Source organism: Pseudochaenichthys georgianus, unplaced genomic scaffold (assembly GCF_902827115.2).
Source record: "Pseudochaenichthys georgianus unplaced genomic scaffold, fPseGeo1.2 scaffold_1812_arrow_ctg1, whole genome shotgun sequence".
In the NCBI taxonomy this organism is placed as follows: domain Eukaryota; kingdom Metazoa; phylum Chordata; class Actinopteri; order Perciformes; family Channichthyidae; genus Pseudochaenichthys; species Pseudochaenichthys georgianus.
This window is the reverse complement of record NW_027262578.1, coordinates 1-23,026: the sequence shown is the minus strand read 5'-3', so window position 1 is coordinate 23,026 and position 23,026 is coordinate 1. Positions and strand designations below refer to the sequence as shown.

At 40.6% G+C, this 23,026-nt stretch overlaps 1 long non-coding RNA gene across 2 annotated transcripts; it reads right to left on the bottom strand.

Annotated features, from left to right (window-relative positions):
* Window positions 1–1,043: 1,043 nt before the first annotated feature.
* LOC117441602 (uncharacterized) lies at window positions 1,044–22,718 on the bottom strand. Of its 2 annotated transcripts, none has more exons than XR_004551400.1 (3): window positions 22,656–22,718; window positions 17,629–17,729; window positions 1,044–1,130 (listed from the first exon to the last, which is right to left on the bottom strand). It is a non-coding gene; the product is annotated as an uncharacterized lncRNA (long non-coding RNA). The 2 variants fall into 2 exon arrangements; XR_004551401.1 differs by lacking the exon at window positions 22,656–22,718 and adding an exon at window positions 18,669–18,796.
* Between the last annotated feature and the right edge of the window lie 308 nt (window positions 22,719–23,026).

Here is a 23,026-nt window from a genome sequence, read left to right as displayed (position 1 = left end):
TTTCTCTCATAAATGTCCGATGAGCCACAACTTTTCTTTCAAAACAAAGCTGCCAACTGGGGTGGCAGCTGGTGTGTCAAGGCCTATTTTTAGGGTGTCAGTTGCCACCCTGGTAGGTGAAATTAGGCTACTAGCTACAGTACAGATGGAACTAGATGAGCTGTTAACTCTCGCTCTGAATTTTTTTTTTTTTTTTTAAACTCTCGCTCTGACTCAGACAGGTTGAAAGAGACACACACATTTTTCCCACCCGCATTCCGCAAAGACCCGCCCTACTGTGCCTCTGATTCGCAGATTGTTTTGGGGGGGAAAACGCTGACGGGATGCTGAATGTGATTGGACCAATGCGTTGACAGACACACACAGACAGTGGAACAGGACATGTGGAACAGGACATGCAGAGCGCTGTTTGGAGTCTATGGACATAACGGATCATTTTGACTCGTTGCGTTGTGGCGATGTCTCGCAGATAACACAGATAATACATATGAAAAGTATAATTTGCTCAGAGTCCAGAGACAGTTGTGGTTCGGTCCGGATGACTTTGAGGATGCCTGGCTTAGAAGATGATGAAATGTATTTTCATGCACCAAACTCTTAAGTAATTGTTTCAACTTGACACTGAGCCAACCAGTGAAGTGCTCTCAGGAGAGAGTAGACCTCCGCCTGGTGTGTTTTAATCTCTTCGCCAAACAGGACCTATTTCCTAAATAATAAATCAGCCTTTTTTTTGCAGAACGTGGGCAGCGGCTGCATTGACCTTCAAATATTTAGACATACTTGGAATGTTTAAATACGTCTTGATTTCCTGTACTGTTAAAGTGTTCGGACAGTGTCATCAATTCTCCTTCACTGTCGGTCCTGCTGAGGTAAGACTCTTGTAATAACTTGGCAATCACATCACACTATTAACACATAATGAGATCAATATCTGAAAGTGCTCCCGGTGGTCTCCTCAACAGACATGTAGCTAACATGTCAGAGCAGACAAGGCTCTGGAGGGATAATTGTCAATGGTTGATTAACAATGTTAAACTCACCTGAAGGCTTTCATCCTCCTTCACCAGCTCCTTCTGGGGGAACAGGTCCTTGGCCTTGATGTACTCCAGACTGGGAGGCCCTTCTTCACCCTGTGAGACACAAACCGAGCAGGCCATCAGACACTGTTCTGGCACCATGCAGGTCAACACAACAGTGGGAAACACATAATAGAATACATAAAGTAAAAGTAGGGATGCAGGATATAGATTTTTTTTACAGCTGATTCCAATAACACATAATTATGAATGGACCTTATATTTTACATTTTTGGATTGTAAAAAAGAAGCACACAACCTGTGGTTTATGCATACATAATGGTCTAAAATGCTTTGATGTAGTTAGCAAAGATGGAGGATTTCATATTTCATTGATCTGACCTAAGGATCACTATTGTGGAAAAAACACTTTTGACTCTTCAAATGGTTATTTCATTTGACAAGTTTGGTATATCAACAACAATTCTACTGTAAATTGCAATCCTGTTTTTTCTACAACCCAAAGAAGTCTAGAATGAGGCAAAAAAAAAACATTTCATAAAACTAACCCAAAGTTAATATATCTCATTGAACATTTATCTGGGTTGATAGCCTTTGATGCTAGATTCATGCCAGGGGACATTTCACAATCCGCACAAGCCACCTCACAGAAGCCACGTAGGAGATTCAATATTCACTAATGCTCCAAATCTCCCTTTGAATAGGTGGCTGGCAACTAACCTTGTGGTCCACCTAGGTGTTGAAAAGTTTTCATGAGTCATGCTCTTTCTTTTAACTCTTATAGAGATTAAACTATTTTGAGCAATAAGGAAGCACTTCCTCTAGGTCAATGTAATCAAAGGTTGAATTTGAAATACTATTAAAAAAATCCCATGGGAAAGCTTTGCCCTGTTAATTTCTCACTTAATTACAAAATATATAAAGTGCATTTATATACAAGGTGCAAAATATTGATGCGCATCATGGTTTGGATCATATTTGTTTTGTTTAAATGCAAAATGTACCTGCATAAGTGCGTTTTTCCAAACATGGGACAACCTGCTAAAACAAATAGGTGATACGCTCCTTTTACAAAGACATTTCTGTAGCAACTGAGTATTCTCATCGGTTGTTGATGAACCCCATTTGCTTTCCGGCTGCCTGAACACTGCTGGATTTGGCCTCTCCATCCGAGTAGGACCGCATGTCGACGCTGTTTCTTAATGAAAACAGCAATGGGGTCCTGCAGGGTGACTAGAAGGAGGCAGAATGTAGGTAGTATTACTGACTCTTGGTCGTGTGTCCCAGGAAAACAACACAATTCAAAATGCCATACATTACTTCTGGAATGCCTTTGATGTATCAATATTTTGTCTCTTAGGGTCCAAGCCGCTGATTGAACCACATGATAAACAGACCACCCATTGGGCTTTTCTGCTAACAGATGGCGTTAGTGTTTCTACAGTGACAGACAACCTCTCCAATACAAGTCACCAGGTGTCACCATTAAATTTGGAAGGCATAGAGATCATAGGAATAGAATAGCCAAGCCATATTATGTCAGCTTCTGCGACCTTACAGCTTCGTTGACATGGAAATGACAGCGTGTTCCTACAGGATGAGCCTTTAAGCAGAAACTAGACCAATAGCCCTTTGCCGGTACAGATCTATCAATCTATCTTCTTCTTCCTAACCATACATCGTAATACAAGGGCTAATTGCAGTCATAAAGCTGGGTGTCAAGGTTGTGCCCAACAGAGGCCTATCACTCCTAAACTGATGAGTCAACTTTAAGTGCTGTCTGGCATTACCATGGCCGTCATTTCCTCCAAATGTTGCCTTTATATTCATGCTAATGCTCCATTTCCAGATAATACAAACTAAATATTATAATGCGTTGGACATTTATTTTTAGCATATTGCTGCATTCACACAATGTAACCACAATTGGAAGAATAGGAAAACAACCCATTATTGTTCATAGATTTTTGTAAAGATGGTTTGCCCCACCACTAGCCTTTTAGCCGAATACAGACAACCAAAATGTGCTACTTTTGAGAAAGATGATACAAACAGTGTACAGGTCATTTTAAGTAAGCTAAGCCGGTTGTATTTTTCACACTTTGTAATTATTCAACTAAAAATGATTGCCTTCAAATATTTGTTGATCTCTGATACTGGATTAAAGATCTTAAACTCACATAAAAAAAATGTTCCCCACATGGCTGCTCCTCATTCACGAACAAGCTAATGAGCCTTTTTCCAAGTCTAAATGCATATAAAACTCATTCTTAGACAGACATATTGCAGCCATACTAAGTGCGTCATTTTCAGATTGGTACACTTGCCAGCCTAGAACTCATACAAATCTCTTTGCAATGCAACGCCACTAATCTCTAGACCTTTGACCTGAGTCAGCCTCGGGCATCAGACTGATTTGACAGCACTGCGTCATCAATTTGACTTATTTTCACTCGAGAGTGGCTGGGCCATGACAGTAGCCATCAGTCAGAGGAGTCCTGCGAGAGTCAGGTCATTATTGGTTGATCTCACAGACTGTCGCTGGGCAGTCTGAACCACCAGCCTGCAGTCCAGGTACAGACTCATTCCAGTCTTATTGTTAAAAAGGAATAAAGATGACATTGGCGTGCCAGACAGCCATCATAAATCACTGGAGGAGATATTGCTATAGAACCATCCCCTAAGAAATGCAATGCAAATCAACTGAGAGCAATTGTATTCAATCTTTAAACACACTGACGCACACACACAAATCCTACGTCAATATTCCATCCACTCCTTTGGACATACAGTGGGGCAAAAAAGTATTTAGTCAGCCACCAATTGTGCAAGTTCTCCCACTTAAAAAGATGAGAGGCCTGTAATTTTCATCCTAGGTATACCTCAACTATAAGAGACAAAATGAGAAAAGGAAAAAAAAAAAAATCCAGAAAATCACATTGTCTGATTATTAAAGAATTTATTTGCAAATTATGGTGGAAAATAAGTATTTGGTCAATAACAAAAGTTGATCTCAATACTTTGTTATATACCCTTTGTTGGCAATGACAGAGGTCAAACGTTTTCTGTAAGTCTTCACAAGGTTTTCACACACTGTTGCTGGTATTTTGGCCCATTCCTCCATGCAGATCTCCTCTAGAGCAGTGATGTTTTGGGGCTGTCGCTGGGCAACACAGACTTTCAACTCCCTCCAAAGATTTTCTATGGGGTTGAGATCTGGATACTGGCTAGGCCACTCCAGGACCTTGAAATGCTTCTTACGAAGCCACTCCTTCGTTGCCCGGGCGGTGTGTTTGGGATCATTGTCATGCTGAAAGACCCAGCCACGTTTCATCTTCAATGCCCTTACTGATGGAAGGAGGTTGTCACTGAAAATCTCACGATACATGGCCCCATTCATTCTTTCCTTTACACGGATCAGTCGTCCTGGTCCCTTTGCAGAAAAACAGCCCCAAAGCATGATGTTTCCACCCCCATGTTTCACAGTAGGTATGGTGTTCTTTGGATGCAACTCAGCATTCTTTCTCCTCCAAACACATCTAGTTGAGTTTTTACCAAAAAGTTCTATTTTGGTTTCATCTGACATTCTCCCAATCCTCTTCTGGATCATCTAAATGCTCTCTAGCAAACTTCAGACGGGCCTGGACATGTACTGGCTTAAGCAGGGGGACACGTCTGGCACTGCAGGATTTGAGTCCCTGGCGGCGTAGTGTGTTTCTGATGGTAGCCTTTGTTACTTTGGTCCCAGCTCTCTGCAGGTCATTGACTAGGTCCCCCCAGTGTGGTTCTGGGATTTTTGGTCACCGTTCTTGTGATCATTTTGACCCCACGGGGTGAGATCTTGCGTGGAGCCCCAGATCAAGGGAGATTATCAGTGGTCTTGTATGTCTTCCATTTTCTAATAATTGCTCCCACAGTTGATTTCTTCACACCAAGCTGCTTACCTATTGCAGATGCAGTCTTCCCAGCCTGGTGCAGGTCTACAATTTTGTTTCTGGTGTCCTTTGACAGCTCTTTGGTCTTGGCCATAGTGGAGTTTGGAGTGTGACTGTTTGAGGTTGTGGACAGGTGTCTTTTATACTGATAACGAGTTCAAACAGGTGCCATTAATACAGTTAACAAGTGGAGGACAGAGGAGGCTCTTAAAGAAGAAGTTACAGGTCTGTGAGAGCCAGAAATCTTGTTTGTTTGTAGGTGACCAAATACTTATTTTACCGAGGAATTTACCAATTAATTCATTAAAAATCCTACAATGTGATTTCCTGGATTCTTTCCCCCCATTCTGTCTCTCATAGTTGAAGTGTACCTAGGATGAGAATTACAGGCCTCTCATCTTTTTAAGTGGGAGAACTTGCACAATTGCTGGTTGACTAAATACTTTTTTGCCCCACTGTATCTTTTTCTTGCGCTGCACTCCCTGGTAGATACTTGGCACCATTTACCTAATTCTCTTATGGAGCTGTCCTGACATTGCACTCCTCTGAGGCCCACAAGAACACAGTGTACTTGAAAACAGCAACAAATAAAATGCAAACTAATAATGATTTAGATATTGTGTAAATACACAACACATGCTATAAACTGTCTATACATGATAAAGTGGTGCTGCACTATACACATTACTCATCATGCAGATAACCTTGATATCACAGCTTCGAGACTTGACTTCTACTTTACATTCAAACACAAGCATAGAGGCAGCTCGGCTTTCCATGATTTTATCCATTTATTAATGTCTGGACAATCATCCTACACATTTAAAAAGGAAAGTATAAATGCCCTCACTTCCACCGACTCACAAAGATGGAGCGCAGCTTGTCCCCTGCCCTACAAGTTTTTGCTTCGTCACTGCTGAGCGCTTGCGCACCCCCCCCCAGCTTTGTCCACCCAGCAATCAGAAAGCTGGAGCCGACACTAGGCATGCGCACATATACACGTACGCCACCATGTATTTCTGAAATATTAATGTCAGAGTGTATAACACATGTTATGTCCTGATGACATGAGTTGCAGTACAGTGACAAGATCAACTGGCAGCTGACTAGACTGTCAGCTGCCAGTCTAGTCAGTAGTCACTCTTACTACTTTTAAATCTAGGCTGAAGACTTTTCACCGCTGCTTTTAATTGAACTATTCATATCTTAAACTGCACTGTAACTTTTATCCATGTATTTTTTTTCTTTTAATGTTTATTTTATTATCTTTGCTTTTTAATGACCGTTTTTAAATGCCATTTTCTTAATGTCTTTCATTTTTGTAAAGCTCTTTGAATTGCCTTGTGTTGAAAGGTGATGTATAAATAAACTTGCCTTGCCTGGACAGCCCAGATACAGCAGTTAAACAGTGAGGATGTGAAGGCCTCCTTTTTTAAAACTGAAATAAGGTTTTATTGCTCTGGGGAGGTCTGTTGGAGAAACTGTCTTCGATGGATTTGTGCATGTGAGTGAATGGAAAAATTACAATGGTAAAACAGGTAGAGAAAAAGCCACAGGCACAGTCTTTATGAATAAGTGTCTGGTTGCCATGGATACAACAACCTCTTTTTCGAGGCCCTCTCTCTGGAGCTTTTGTAAACAATGTGCTGCTGCCTTTACTCACCAGATTATTTACTTAATCTGACCGGGGCTTTGTCCTGGAGTTGTGCAGATTAGAGAACCACTTCATTATTCAGAGGTGACCTTTTCTTAATATGAGGGTAACATGTGCTTCTATGTCTGCTTTTTAGTATCCAGTGTTTTCGACATATTAAATGCAAACACAGCTTGGCACATTGAAATGTTCAAATGTAACCCAAAACTGTTGGAAAGGATGGGTGGATTGAAACAGAGGATGAAATGACAAAGCAGAAAAAAAGATGTAAACATGACAGAACTAAAAATATAACATTTAAAAAATAATCTATCAAATATCTTTTTTTCTCAAGTTGTGTTCGTTAGTGCAGTCATAGTTTTAGGTCAAGCCCAAAGATGGCAGAGCATGACAAATCTTTCCAAATGCACTTTTCTTTCTCCCCGTCCTCCCTGAAACCGTGTTAATATTTTATAGTCCATCATGTTCCCATTTTTAGTCTTGGGCCGCTCTCAGAGAGCTGAGGGAACTAGGCAGCATTTTGGATAAGTAAGCAGAACTGAAACATACCAAGTGAACAGATCTTTCGAAGTTAAACATACCGGTTCCTCTTAAGGAAAACACAAGGTGACATTAAGCAGATGTAATGAACTGTAAAACTAGCAAGGCGAATGTTGCATTGAAAACAAACTGAACTGGATTATAATTCAAAGGTAGCACACAGTGAAAACAGAAGGAGTTGAACTGTGCAGTTAACTTTTAGGCAATTTATACTGAAAACAAATGAAGAGTCTCAGGTATTCTCTTATTTGAATAACATCCTTTCAAGTAAAGAAAGGCAACATGCTCTGTCTCACTTTGTTGCATTTGTCCTCCAACAAGACCTTGTGGTAATAATATCATCCTCAGATAGGGTTGCAACTCACAATAATATTATTATTATAGATTGAACAGACAGTTGTTTGATCCATAACATGTCAGGAATAGTTTCTGAAAGTCCAAGGATGACGTCTTAAAATGTCATGTTTTGGGAGTTCAAACTCCAATTACCGTCAAATCTATTTGGTATAAAAGCAGGTTATCTTTATATTTGAGACACTGCAAGAAAATACATTTCTTGCCATATTTCAATGAAAAAATGACTAAAGGATAAACGATTATCAAAATGTGTGCGATTATTTTTCGGGCACTGGCTAACCTATAAATCAACTAATGGTCACAGCTCCATCCTCGGTGACATAACACATTGACTGTGTCACATACTGTACAGCATAGTTCTTAGCAATATGACTGCCTTACTGTCAGGTAGATAGTTACAACTCCCGTCACAGAACCAAGGGTGCAAGAAGGTATCGCCTAAAGCTAGCTTATCCTCAAAAGGCTTTTGGCCTGATTCATTTAGCTAGTGGGTATAATATAATCGGAGTCATGGAAAAATCTAAACAAATTCAATCAGGCTTTTTATAGTTCCATTTGATGCAGACAACATATCGCAGAGGGATATAAACATGATATATTGGAGATAGAGGGGACAGTAACTCAAGATTGTTTTCCATCAGAGTTGGATAACAACACAGGCCAGGCTGATGTAAACTTAGCAGAACGCTGCAGCCCTCTTCCACAGGAGCAGACTGACAGAGCTGTGATCCACAGAGGACGTGGACACTAAATTATACAGAGCAGAAAGGGAACTGCCGACTCAGCTGCACCACAGAGATATTAAAAGGGAGATCATAAATTGTGTAATGCCGGACCATGTCTGGTTACAAAGGGCCGAGAACAGGAGCCAGCAGCTGTGCTCTTCCTGATCCAGCTGATACAACTTTACCACCAACACCTTCTCTGGAAGAAACAGTGATTGAAATGAAAGGAGACTTTGACAAATGTTAATGATGATTGTTGTCATGTAAGCATCCATAACTGCAAGTAAACCTAAACTTTTGTCAAGATACAGTACTTACAAGCACAACACTCTGATTGCTAATGCTTTTAGTAGTATGATCAAAATTGATTTCCATTAAGTGTTACTACTGCCATAGCTATCGTCTGAATATATTTAGCCATGCGAGCTACATGGCTCTATGAGTGGAAAAATCAGACTATTGGTCAGTCGGCATGTGGACTAGGCTGAAATATATAAATAACTATAGGATGGATTGCTGTGAGATTTCTGTAGACATTCATGGTCTCCCATGACTTATGAAGTCAAATATCTCAACATACTGTATACTGAATGCAGTGTTTCCAATATACAGTAGCTCCACAGGCCAAGTGGAGAACCTGCCAAAGATAATGCCATTGCAGTGTTTCCCTTATATTTCTGGAGTGTCTGGAAAGACCAGAACGACCATTAAGTGTCTGTTATATCAACTGCTAAAGTCAATGGGACAAGAGTTTGGTAGCGAACAACATGCTGACGGGTTCAGTGCTTTGGTATTTTTAGCTGAGCTAGTCCAGAGAATATTCGTAAAAAAAAAAAAAAAGATTCTGTTTCGACCTCGTTGTTCTTTATAAAGATTTGCAGAAGTGTTGTGATGCAGCCCTCGAGTACGTTTAAAAAAAAGCTTTTTAAATGTTCAACTGCCTGTCAGCAACCAAACATATTGTAATTTGTGAGGCAATTTAGCTTTGTGTGCTTCGAGTAATTTAGCATGCAGTGAACACAGCAGTCATCATTTTGTTTTAATCAAAGCTAAACTCCTGGGCATTTCTACTGCTGTTCTTCAACACTGTTGATTATTTGTTGTCTAGTTAGAAAAAGAGACTTGCTCTAAGATAATACTATGTTAATCCAGTGTGTACTAAGCCAAGACAGTGAACTGTGGACATCACTGAAAGGTCAGGGGTCCACTTGTAAATCATTAGCTAATTTAGGCTGAAGGGCAAGAGGCTAAGAAGACCCTGTATTGATCCTAATCCATAAACCTGCTCTCACCACTGTGTCGAGATGCGACCTGAGAGAAACACCTGTTCTCCATCACTCATCTTCCTCTATCCCTCTGTACATACCAACAGCACAACGTGCTCAATGCAGGTCCTCTACTGCAGTGAGCATACTTCACCGCTCTGAGCAGCACACACATCTTCCTCCTGACAGGCCCTCACTCTCCTCCCTGCCAATAAACATAACGGCAGCTCAAGGCCGGAGTTCAGAGTAATAGAATAGCTTTTCATCATCATGCACATAAGACACAGAGGAGATTCAATTATTTGTATGTGGAGTGAGTGTAGGTTTCCCACCAATAACTGCAGCGCTCACGTGTCCATCAACACTCCCTGCCAACCCCCCTTTCCCCCACAGATAGGTACACACACACACATGTGAGTTATGGGCATCTGATAGGCACCCATCACAAATAAAAAGCCTGTGGACTTACAAAGCAGTTGAGCATGGAGCAGGACACCCTTCCTGCGAAGCTCATGTCGAGGAGAGGCAGGGCTGTGCCTGAGCGACACGCAGCCTGTAGAGCACGACCAGAGCACGAGGAGCCGGCATCGCCATTCTTCCCCCAGCCGGAGCCTGCCCCCCCCTCGTCCACTCCAAACACCTCTGCCTGCCGCCCCTCTCGGCCTCCCCCCCAAACCGTCTGCACGTCCCCTCCTTCTCAAGAGGTGCTGTGTGCCAAAACGCCAGTCCAGACTCTCATTCAAGAAGCCACCCCGCCCCCCCCACCGCTCCCTGAGTTGGGAGAGACAGCACGCTGGTGTCTGGAGACAGCCCCCGTTGCCTTGCTGAAGAAGGGAGGATAGTCCATACAAATTCAAATGAGAGTCCCCGCGGTGAACTGGAGTGAGGAAGAGAAAGTAATGGAATCACTGCAGATGTGCCATTTGAGATGTAGCGACAGGATGGGGGGGAAACTGCTAGAAGAGAGAGCCGGAGAGAAAGGAAGACGGAGGGAACTGCCGGATGCTAAGCTCCACCCTCTGCATGCGCATCTACCTCTCTCCCTTTCTCTTGCATTTCTCCCCTCTCATCCCTTACTCCTCCCCCCTCCTCCTTGTTCACCCTTCACCGACATCTCCTTGTAAATATGCTTCTCCCTCAGCAACAAGGCGGTAAAGCCAGCCGCTGGCAACCAGGACATGCTCCAACTGCCATGCATGTATCATATGATCGAGCCATTAACGGCAGCATTATGTGGTTCTCGCTCAAGCAAACACACTGTCCGCTTTAAGCTGTGTTCACACGCCATGCTGAAGCAAACTCACACGGGGAACAGATAGAGACCCCATCCAGTGGTAGGACAGTATCCCAACACAGATCCGTTGCATTGGCAGCGATTGATCGGAGGAAAAATGTGTGAGAGGAGGGAGGGCGCTGAGGAGAGAGAGTGTATGCGGAGATTTCCAATGACACAGCATTCTACAGACACAAATTCCCCTCACCTGTGTCTGAGTGTGTTGTTGGCACCGTCCCACACAAGAGCAGGGCATCTTTGCAGTGAACAGAGCCTAACTGCAGCAACTGCCTGTGCCTAAAGTCAGGGAAGGTCACTGGATGTATATATATATATATATATATATATATATATATATATATATTATACTACAGGGGGACACTGAGCCCTTCCCCCTCTTACCCAAACCTCCCCCCCGGTAGAGTCGTGACAGCCGCTCGCCTTCAGCTGTATGACCCCACATTATGTAACACGTATAGCGTAGTACATGCAGCATGATGCACGACGCAGCAAAACTGAAATACGGATTCATTTGAGTGGGGGAGGGGCTGTATTGTGTTTCTGACATGGGAGATACAGTTATCACTGGATGTATACAGTATCATGTATACCCATCTATACAGTGCTTCTGTCCAGAGGGTATTTTACACAGAAAACAAGACAATTGATTTATATGTAATCTAATTAGCAAGACACCAATCAAAACTGCATGCAGGCCAAGAAAGAATGAGAATAATACTGAATTTACAGGAAAATCTTGTTTGTCTCAAAAAATGTATTCCATAGTAGAAATGATAAGAAGTTCCCTCGTAATATCATTCTGGTATGGAAAAATCTTTACAAATTAAATAATACAAGGGTGTATTTATATCGTATATATTATATTCTTTGGTAACAGCCATCAATGTATTCTGTGAGTTCATAGTGACCTTGACTTTTGATCCCCAAAATCAAATCATGTCGTCCTTTACTCCAAGTGGATTTTTGAGCCAAATCTGAAGAAATTCTCTTCAGCAGCTCCTGAGAATGGGACAGATGGACAGACGGCGGATACCCTGATAACATCAAGCCCCCAGCCTGGGCTGTCACTGATACAAAGGCATAACAACTTCATTTCATGCAGATGTTATAGATCCAAATATGCCTAGTCTGAGTTTTCTTCAGACGTATAATCTTTGTAATGGCAATATATTAAAAAGGGGTTATGCGTATGCTGCAGGAAGCATGATGCATTGCACTTGTGTGCAGTATGACTTCCATCTCATCAAGTAATGGACTCTGCTGCTATGAAGTGCACTTCCACAAATCAAGCAGGACCTTACAGATGATCACTTTCATGTCATATGGTAAACCTATAACTTGCTGTATTTATTAACCCAGGTCGATGGGAGAAGGCAATAAAGCATTATGCATTGCACTAAAATAACAGCTTTACAAAACCCCTTACTTATATGGGTTTTGAGTGTAAAAAGCTTGTGTGAGCTGTCATAGTGATTAAGAAGTAGGAGAATGTGCAATGTAAAATCGATGCCATGTTCTCAGTCGCATGATGTGTGAAAGAAAATCGCTCAGCATCACAGTCTGATGGTTTTATTTAATTGGCAACATCCCAATGATTAGGGCTTCTCGTATACACGAGTGCTTTTCATTCAATTAGATTAGCGAGACTATAACAAAAATGGAATTGTAACTCTTATATTCAGGCTTTCAGTTTCTCATTAAACAGTGAAATATGCTTTTTGTAAATCAACTTTTCTATTTATTAGTACATCCAAATTTAAATACAAAATCTGGAGGGACAATTTCTAAATATAGCAGCGTAATTATTAGGGACATCCTAATGTGTCCACAGTCAAAACACTGAGCTGCATGATCCCCCTTTATGCCCACCCAGCCCCGCCAAAACTGGCTGCAAAAGTGAGCTCCAGATTTGGCCTCTTGTGTCTCTGGATTTATTTTAGGAAAGGAGGGCAGCCAGTCACCAACCAGCGAGTGTTAGCCCACATGTTGACACACAGCTATAGCAGGAGATAAATAATACACCAGGCACTAGCTGTGTTTATGGAACTAAACTCCATATAGAGAGATACATATTTGCACATTTGTTATTTTAGAATGCCTCATATAATTGAAATCCATACTGTACAAGCTGCTATCTGTTACTATTCTGCAATTGCAGTTTACAATAAATGTGTCCCACATGATTATAATACTTTTCTAGGTTAATGACAGTGGAATACTGCAATGAGTCCTATTTGTAAGGAGTGTTTTTACAACAGTTAGCTATGTCAACTCCGAAATGTTTGCCTGAAGCAGGAAGTAGTTGAAGTGATGCATTACACAAGCATTAGCATGTAGGCGGTGTCCAATAAACTGACTACAAGTTCACAAGCTCCCCCACATAACTTATGTCCATTCAGGCATTCATTTCAAATTGAATATGGAAACATCTTAAAACAAAACAGCAGTTCTAGACCACAGACTCTGATAAAAGACACAAAGATTAACAAAACAGCAAAATGACCATTAGTTGAATTGAATGAAAGGACAGACCTATGGAAGCCTTGAGAGGTGAGGGAGAAAGAAAAAACAGAAGAGAAAACGGTTCAAATCGACTTGGAAATGGGTCACCAGCATTTTGCGACCTAAGGTCAGGAGGACAAAGGTTTTTCCAGGGTGACATGTCTAGGTTTGCCATTTTTTTTTTGTGTTTGTTATTGTAAAAAACATTTCTGATCTGTGGCAGAAATTAGTGTTTTCTAAAAATAGGACTAAAAGCTTGTTTTCTAACATTATTGTTACATGACATACTCAAACACACTTGTGTGAAGAGTGCATTGAGGAATTTAAAACCACCAGAAAAAAATACATGAAACCATTAAGTCCTTCTATAACACATTTGAGTTCTGAGCTTCAGCCTCTTGTGGCCACCAGGAGTATTACAACAACAAACACAAACAATTATCCAGACTAAAACAAATAGTCTTTTTTCTTTTTCTTTAATCTCTCACCTGTCTCCCCAGATTAAGACATTTAAAGATGATCCTGGCACAACTTCTTTTTTTAAATCAAGAAAGAAAACTATTTAGATCTGAAACATGCCTCACCAGAATAATCTTTCTCCCTTGCCTCTAATGGCTTCTGCAGAAACCAGACACTGACCCAGAGCAAGGTCAAAAAGTCCCTTCGAGAACAAAGTTCACCAACAACAACCTGGAATGCACCATCTGGCTGTAAGCTTCTGGCATCTAGTCAGAAAAAGGCATACATACAAGTGATCTATACTTTATGCTAGCAGGTAACCATGGAGCAGTGACACAAAAACACCTGCATTGGATGGTTCTGGTAAGAAAACTTCTCCTGCTAGTTCCTCCACAGCCTCAGTGCACGGTAAAACAACCCCATTGTCCTAGTTTCCATGCTTGCATTATCCTGCAAATAATACGGCAGCATGAGAAGACGGCAGAGTGAACTCAATACTTCCCGTTTTGTTTAAGTGCAAAAGAAACTGGAGGCTGGAAAGATTTGACAGGCTGTGTCACAAGGTGGGATTAAAGGAATCGTATTACCTGCCAAACTGTCTCACAGTCCCACCTGAGAAAACGAATTAACCCAGTTCCACAAATAAAATGAATGTCTGTGCATCTTCATCATGGAGTAACTCCATTTCTGTCATGGCGTTTTGCTAATCTTCAGTTCTTTAACTTGTAACTTTTTTCAGTGATGTAGGAAAAGTATGTTGGGTTCAGTGCACCCGACACTTTATGAACACATTTCTGACCACACCTGAAAGTGCTACTACTACTTCTTCTTTCAAATGAAAAACTACAGACATTACATGTTGGAGAAACAAATGATGAGGCGTATCACCACCATGTTTTTTGTATCTTCCCAATAATTCAAGTGTTTTGGGAACATATTTGGAGACTCATACATCAGATTATTAGGCAGCAGATCCAAAATGACTAAATGCCCCCTAAATGTGGGTTGTCAGCCAGAACAAAAGGAAGGACAGGAAATGGCTAATACTATACAATAGTAGCAGCAAAAAACAAAACAATGTCTGGTCTCATTAATGATTACCTATTAAAAATAATTGGCTTGTAATCAATAAAGAAAACCATGACATGGAAAGACTTTCCTAACTAATACCGAAAAGTATGTAAAACAAGTGGGACCTGCTTACTGTTTGACATCATTAACACCATTACTGCTTAAAATGACATTAACCTGCCTTTTATTGTCTCTTTTGACAAACATCATAAAGTGCTATATAAAGCCCCCCTACCTACAATCATAGTATAGAATGTCTTATCTGCATATTGATAATGTCATAAGACCATGATGTGGCTGCTCTGTCCCCGTATGATACTAAACTCCGACACAGGGCTAGCATAGGTCTGCGTCCCCATTTGATGTGCCTCGGTGGGTACATTATATGTCCATCAGCCCCCGCCATCAATTAAGCCCAGACTGTGTGTCCCATAAAAAGGCTGCGAGCTGGGCAGCCGGCCACGGTGGCATTCTTTGGACCCAGTTGACCAGAACGTTAGGACACAGACATCCTCCTATTACACTTCCTATTTCTGTCCTATAAAAGCTGCAGCCATGAGTAGAGGGGAATGTGTCACTCATCTGCTCCCTTAGTGCTTTGCCTCTCTTATAGCATCGTGTATACTGACTAGTGTACATCTACTGTGGTTTGCCCCAAAGCTACCTTGTTTTGACATCACAATCTGAAATATTTGACAACTTACAGTATTCTTTATGCATAAACTGAAGACCTAAACATTTATTCTAAGAGGAAATTGTATGTCTATGCACATTTCTTAAGCTCTGAGCAACTTGTCCATTCCTTGTTAACATAGAAATCCGATAATTACCTGAGACAAAAATCCAAAGCTTGCATGGCTCTTTTCAAATGGACGTAGAGTTGTGTGACCTAGACATAGTTTTGCATGACGCACGTTACTATGCTTCAGTGTAATGACAAATCTTGTACATGTAGCAACTTGAAGATGCACGATTATTTCTCAATCTTTCTGCAACATTAGGCTCCATTTTTATGTTACGCAATATAAAAAACTTCATCTTAATTTTGCTTTAGTACTGATAGGACAGTGCTATCCTGTAGAGGGCAATCATAAGCAATACACAGAATCTACTTTAGTACTGTATTGATGTCTTGACTCGCCCTTTAGACAAAGCAAAGGCATTATGGAACTTATTTCGGTCATTAAGCTTTCACTTTCAGTTTTACAATGACTGAAGGTGGGGTTGTGCGAGTCAAGGCTGCGCACATGTAATACTTCAGTCACATAACCATGAGCTTCTTCATATGAGCAGGAGGGCCTGGATTTGCTATAAAGAGAGAGTTGTACAGGAGACACATGGCATGGAGCTACATCAAAGACCTGGAACATCTGTTACCTGCTGCTACACACAACTTTACTGATGCACCAGCATGCTCCTGAATGAAACAAACAATTCAATAAAGTAGGGGCCCTGCTGAGGACTCTTGCTGGAGTGAAGAGGGATGGTTCTACGTTCACTCACACCAATCCCTGTTGTTGACTATGGCTAAATTGTTTTATGACTTCCACCAAGGCCAGAATTGTTTTATATATTTTTCCATTTTAGTAGGATTGTGGAAAAACGACAAGGCCAATTTTCATTCAACTAGGTAAAAGGTTGTAGCAAAGGGCAGAGGAAGACCCCATTAATACTTTTGTCATCATCCAAGATAGGGCATTTGGCCTTGGAAGTGGTCTGTGCTCTCTGAAAGTCTTCCTAGTTGGCAATGCATACTCGTTAATCCAAGAAAATCCAATCCTCCCTCAATGCTACTTGTAAGATTGGCTAATGGAACCACAGTTACATTACACCCCCCCCCCCGCCTGCCCATGCCAAAAACATGGGCTCTTTTGTTAAGAGTCTAAGAGAAGCTGGAAGTCCCGCCTCGAAGAACTGAACCCAATGTCTCTGTCATGGAAAATACAGTATGTCCCTGTTTTAAATCAATCATTCGACAGAGGTTCCCTTCCATAACTGTCAATCTATCTTTATCGATGTTCTATAACTCTATTCAAACACTTTAAAAAGCAGACATTATGGCTTCTTTTTCTTTGTATTCATTTAATGCGTTACAATATCCATTGTTTATCATGTTTTATAAAAAATATAAATTAAATAATATCTGTCTGGTTTTTGATGTTTTTAACAAAAGAATGATGTTTTGGTACTTCTGATAGGCCAGTATTATAAAGTCTCTTCTATGAAAACTACTATAAGACTCACAAATAAATGAGATAAAAAATAATTAAAAAAAACATTCAGAAAGAGGCGTGTAGCGCAGTGGTTTAGTGCGTTGGTGTTGGGATCAGGGGAGCACAGGTTCAAACCCCACTGCAGTCAGCATGTCATTGTGTCCCTGGGCAAGACACTTCACCCCAAATTGCTCCTGTGGGGATTGTCCACCGTATTGAGTATGGAAGTCGCTTTGGATAAAAGCCTCTAACAAGTAACATGTAATGTAATGTAAATAAAAACTGGTACATTGTTTGAATTAAAAAGTGCAATAGACTGAGCAGCAAAGAAGAACATGTGTGGCTAGTAAAAGAAAAATACTAAAGTACAAAAAAGGTTGTGCATTTAGTCGTTTCTGCAAAACACTACACTTTTTCAGCCTGCAAGAGTATTGTGTCATTTCCTGTGTGAGTGTAAAAAGTCCATGCTTGCCATTTTTACTTCAGAATCATATAAGGACTTTAGAGCAACAAGTGTGATAGTAATGAGGAAACCACGGCAGAGTACTGTACATGTAAAGAGTGCGAGTGGCTCACCATGCTGCCAGCCGGTGCTGTAGACGGTCGGTCCGGGCACTCCTCTTCAGATCCCTCCCTCTCCTCCTGTCTACTGGGCTCTGCCGTGCCAGCGGTGGCTCCTGCCAACACAGAAAACACACTACCTTCAGACATTGGGTGTGTGAGTGTGTGTGGGCGGTTGAGGAGTGAGTGATTGCATAAAGGGTTGGATTCCACAACCAACCTCAATTAAAAGCAGTAAGTAAAATGAAAGCTGGCATTAAAATCACAAGATATGCAACTGTTGAAGAGGACAAGTAAGGATTTAAGCAGCACTCTATACAAATCAGGTCAATGTAAACACAGTCCAAACATGCAGCGCTGCAGACCGACATGCAGGCACATGCTTGAAGTGTGACGATGGAAACCTTTGATCAGCCGGCCTGACCTAAAGAGACACTCTGATTGACAGGAAATGCAAACTCGACATTCCTCGTCAGATTATGAGCAGCCAAACAGATAGCCGAAGGAGAAGTGTACAGCTGGAGGTGGACAAACTTCACAACACGCCCAACACACTCGCACAGCTGAGTTGGCACGCCGAGCGAGATATCCTGTTCTTCCAACAGTTGTACAATTATTTGATATACTGAATATCTGAACTGTGGCTGCTAATACAATAAAGGGATAGTAAACTGTCAATATATGAACACACAGGACATAATTAACAAACACTTCAACTACTGATATGAAAAGTAAAACTGTGATATTGCACTTCTTCTCTTCCTGTGCTTACAAGCTCATTCAAACAGGAAGCTCAGTGTACGTTTAAGGAGAGTGATACACACAGTTATACAAAAACATATAAATACTTCATTGTGTTTAGTATGAGCCGTTCAGTACAATACATTCATTACAAGGACACAACTTGAAACTGGATCAAAGTTCTAGCTGCTGAGTGCCGTCGTCTCACTTCTCTACACTTTTTTTTCCAGACACACCCCCCTTTGCACACAGCTCCACTAAAAGAAAAAACGTCCAACTCACAAAAAACTGTTTACAAAGTTGACTACTCTTACCTGGTCAAAGGGCGGAAGCAGTGCACAGGACACTTTCTGTGGTGTCTACCTTTTAAGGTTGAATTAAAGCTCAATGCTTAGCAAAGTAGCAGTAGTCTCCGTCTCTCAAACACATACTGGTTGTAATCCAGGGCATGACATACTCACTCCCTCCCTCCCTCCCTCCCTTTTGCTCACTCGCTTTCCCTCCCACTCACTATGTGCCAGGCTTCTCAAAGAGAAAGAAGCCACACTACAGGGGACGGACCCTGACTCAGTCCCCTCCACTCAGTACTCATTTTACTAAAAGGAATGGCTTCCATGCTAATCAGCCATGAATGTAGAAATAATCACATGTAGACAACCCGTCAAAAAAGGTACCTCACTCTAGGGAATATAATAACCTACTGACTCAACAAAAGTACGGCATCAGCCAATATAATACAGCAATAGGCATGTTAAAGGTGAGAGTAAAAGTATTAACATAATGAGGTTTAAGGTGACCAAACCTTTAAAGCTGCATTCATTGATGATTAGGCCATTTATGGATAGAATGACTCAAGGGTATAACTTTGGTTTGAGAAGTGGGGGGGGGGACACAAAACAGGGGGTCCTCCGCAATGAAAAATGTTCTCAATTTAATTCCATTTCCTGCCTTTCTACAAATATATTAGGGACTATAGTGTTAACAAATCCAAGAAAAATGTGTAGTGTATATAATGAGTGTGCACACTTATCTAGTATCCTATCCATGTGAACCTGTTTTATTTGTGATGACCTCACATCCTCTAGGGGGGTCCGGGGGCATGCACCCCGGGAAGATTTTTTTTTTCTTTAAATTGAAGTTGAATGCATCAATCTGGGGCACTTTGAGGGCAACATTAAGAGATTTATGGATAAAGCTCTCAACACTCATATGAAACAGAACTGTATATATTTCAATAATCAAAAAACCATTAGAATATGCTCACAACCAATAACAAATCATTGATATAGTCCTTTCACCTATCTTTATCTTACCTAGTCTGCATTCTTTCTTTTTATTTATGCATATTTGACTAATCACTCCCCTTTCAAACTGTGGTTTTTATTTGTGTACTGACCTATAGTACACATTGGAAGGATTTCTTAACTTATTTTATATACAATACAACTAATATTACATAGATGGAAATATGTGTTTACATAGATGACCAAACCATTTGAGATCCACTGAGATAACTTAGACTAAAGTGTACAATCTATTCACTCAGAGTCCTTTACCTCCCTGAGCTGACGTTATCTCAGTCCAACAGGAGAGGACCCTCCCTCTCCTTATTGTTGAAACAGCTTCTAATCTCCGTTAGCTCCGAGCTAGCACCAAATGCTAACAACAACCGTGTGTCTCTCTCTATCTCTCTCTCTCACAAGATGCGCTTGTGCCACACACACACAGACGCTCCTCCGTGACGATGACCGCTTGCGTAAACAAATTATAATAAACACATTTAAAAAGTGGGGGGGACACAAATGGGATTTTGAAAAGTGGGGGGGACATGTCCCCCCTGGAAAGTACGCCCATGGAATGACTTAACTTTAGCCTGACATATGTTTACATTTCCTTCCATCTTTTCATATGGGCAATTTGAAATTACACCAAACATTTTTACAACGCAGAATACAAAACAAAAATCTTTGTATTATTATTACACTTTTTTAAAGTGTTTTTATGTAGGTAAGTTTGAGAAACCGGCTCGAGATACACTTTTTGTTATATTCCATGGAATGCTCTTAACATCCCGATAGCAATGAATATCTTAAGTGCTTTGACAAAAAATCCATAAAAAAAATTCATCTGTGGAAGCCGTAGTACTGTAAAAAGTACAACCAATCATTTTAGCCGGCCCGGCTAAAATAACTGGATGGCCTACCTGCCTGTCAGCCTTCCATCTGTGCACAAACGTATCTCGTGCACTCATTGGTCATGTGCGTGTTCGTGTGTGTTGGAGGAGGGGCTCTGTAAGGAAGTGGCAGATTTTTTCCGGCTGTGTATTTTCAAATTCTAGCGCACTCGAGCTAGTTTCTCCAAAATTACCTACCCCACCTTTAATAAAAGCAAAATGCAATAGGAAGATATTTGACAAGTAATAATTGATGAAGTTCTAAAAAAATGGGGGCAAATTAAGTCAATCAATCACGTTGAGTGTGAAATTATTATATTTGGAGGTTCCAGATACCAGTACACACCTTCCAGCATGATGCAAACCTAAGCATGTGAAATCCTGTCTTCAGATGCAATATCATTGATAGTGCTGTGTACTGTACGTGATGTGCATTCATTAAACAAACAGTCAATTACTGACGATTTTAAGGTCTTGTTGCTTTGTTAAAAAACTACAACATGATAATTTCCTATCCTGGAATTTGCTCAATATAACTTATAGGGTGGCTGTGTATCACTTGACATGTTTATATTGATACAATATCTGAATCTCTGCACCAAAACAATGCAACTGTATATGGTATTAACATGTTTCTATGCAAACACTTTTTTGCATTTAACAAAAACACATTCATCTGCAGTTTTCCAAACATGAACCCTCCAAATACTTTTCAAATACAAAATATTATAACTCTGACAAACAAATTGGATAATTCTCAAGGAATAACTGAATATCGATCTTAAAATAAAAAGCATTTGGCCAGCTTGTTTGACTTTGAACAAAGCTTTAACATCATGTTTGGAGTGTTGGGTGTGGGTGATGGCAGCTACTTTAGGAGCCAGTGATTAATGCCATTGACAAAATGTGTAGAAAATGTAGCACCTGACTAAAAGCATTGTCTTTTGACCTTCAGATTAATCCTAAATGTCCATAGATGATGAGGTCTGATGCAGCAGATGTAGTATTCATAATTATATCCATGAAGGTCAGAGGTATTGAAGAGTTATTGTAATAGACTTTTAGCTTTTGCTAGACGCTCCTTATAAACAAGCTACTGTAAATGTATAAGAAATGCATGATACCAACAACATAACAAATATTTGTCATGCAGTTGTATTCAATGTGCAAATAGTGTATCATTCACTTAATAGTCAATTTGTTCTCAGTGTCACATCTTAATTATTAAAAAGGTGGTACTATGATGATATAGCCACACAATCAAGATGTGATTACAATTGCTAACAAATCTAATGTAAAAAAATAGTTTATCAACACGAAACTATTATTATCTACCAAGCAAAGTTTAATTGAACGATAATTTAAAAAAAAATGTGTACAGATATTGGATGCCAAAAACACCCCTTAGCTATATGGAAATGTATCTTAAAATAAAGTTGGCAAAGGCTAAATTATGTACATTCTAAGGGTAACATAGACATTAAGTATTAAAGGAACGTATTTACAGAAAGACAATAATAGTGGTGAACATTATGAGGTTTGTTTTTTAAAAACAGTATCTCTTCCTCCTGAGAATAAAATAAAATTACAGTCATGTGGGGGATTCTTCTGTTCCTCAAACAAAAACAGAAAAACCATTGAACTAGAAATGTCTATCATTACCGGTAAACGTGTCAGCTCCAGAGAATAACAGGTGCTGTGACAGGCTCGTGACAACACAACAGGTGTTAACGGATGATAGCAGTGATAAAGTTTAAAGAGGTGAAAGTGAAAGTGGACCACATCCTCACTACAAGCTGGCACTGTACTAGGATGCGACTAGTTGACAAACCGAAAGTGTGCGTGTGTGTGTGTGTGTGTGTGTGTGTGTGTGTGTGTGTGTGTGTGTGTGTGTGTGTGTGTGTGTGTGTGTGTGTGTGTGTGTGTTTGCACACGTTAGCATCATGCTAGCCGCCGGATAGCGAGATTACTAGAGGCTGGTGTGTCTAATTCGCTCACATACCAACAGAAAATGACACACCACTAAGGTTCACACGTCCAACACAAGTTTGACAGCCTGGGAATATGTCAAGCTCAATATATTATTTAGAAGTTACTTCATTTTTAAAAGATAAATCGAGTTACTCACTCAGAAAGAATCAGCTGACACAACGGTGACTCAGTAGACTGCAAGACTTCCGCATTCTTGTGTGATGACAAAAGCGCTGACCAATCGTCAGGAAGGAAACTGACAATTTCCAACCAATAATGCTACAGAATACCTCTCGGCAAATTAGAATTAAGAACAGTCAAACAAGTGAATACCACACACCCACAACACAGCCAATCAGGTGCCACACGGCTCCTTAAGCGGACCAATAGAAAATCACAGCGCGGCACAAACTGGATACACACATACACAGTGCGGTACGTGCGCAAAAGCACACAACAGTATATCCGTCAGAGACCGGCAGGGTTTTCAAATATGCCTATTCTCATAATACATCGGTACAAACATTT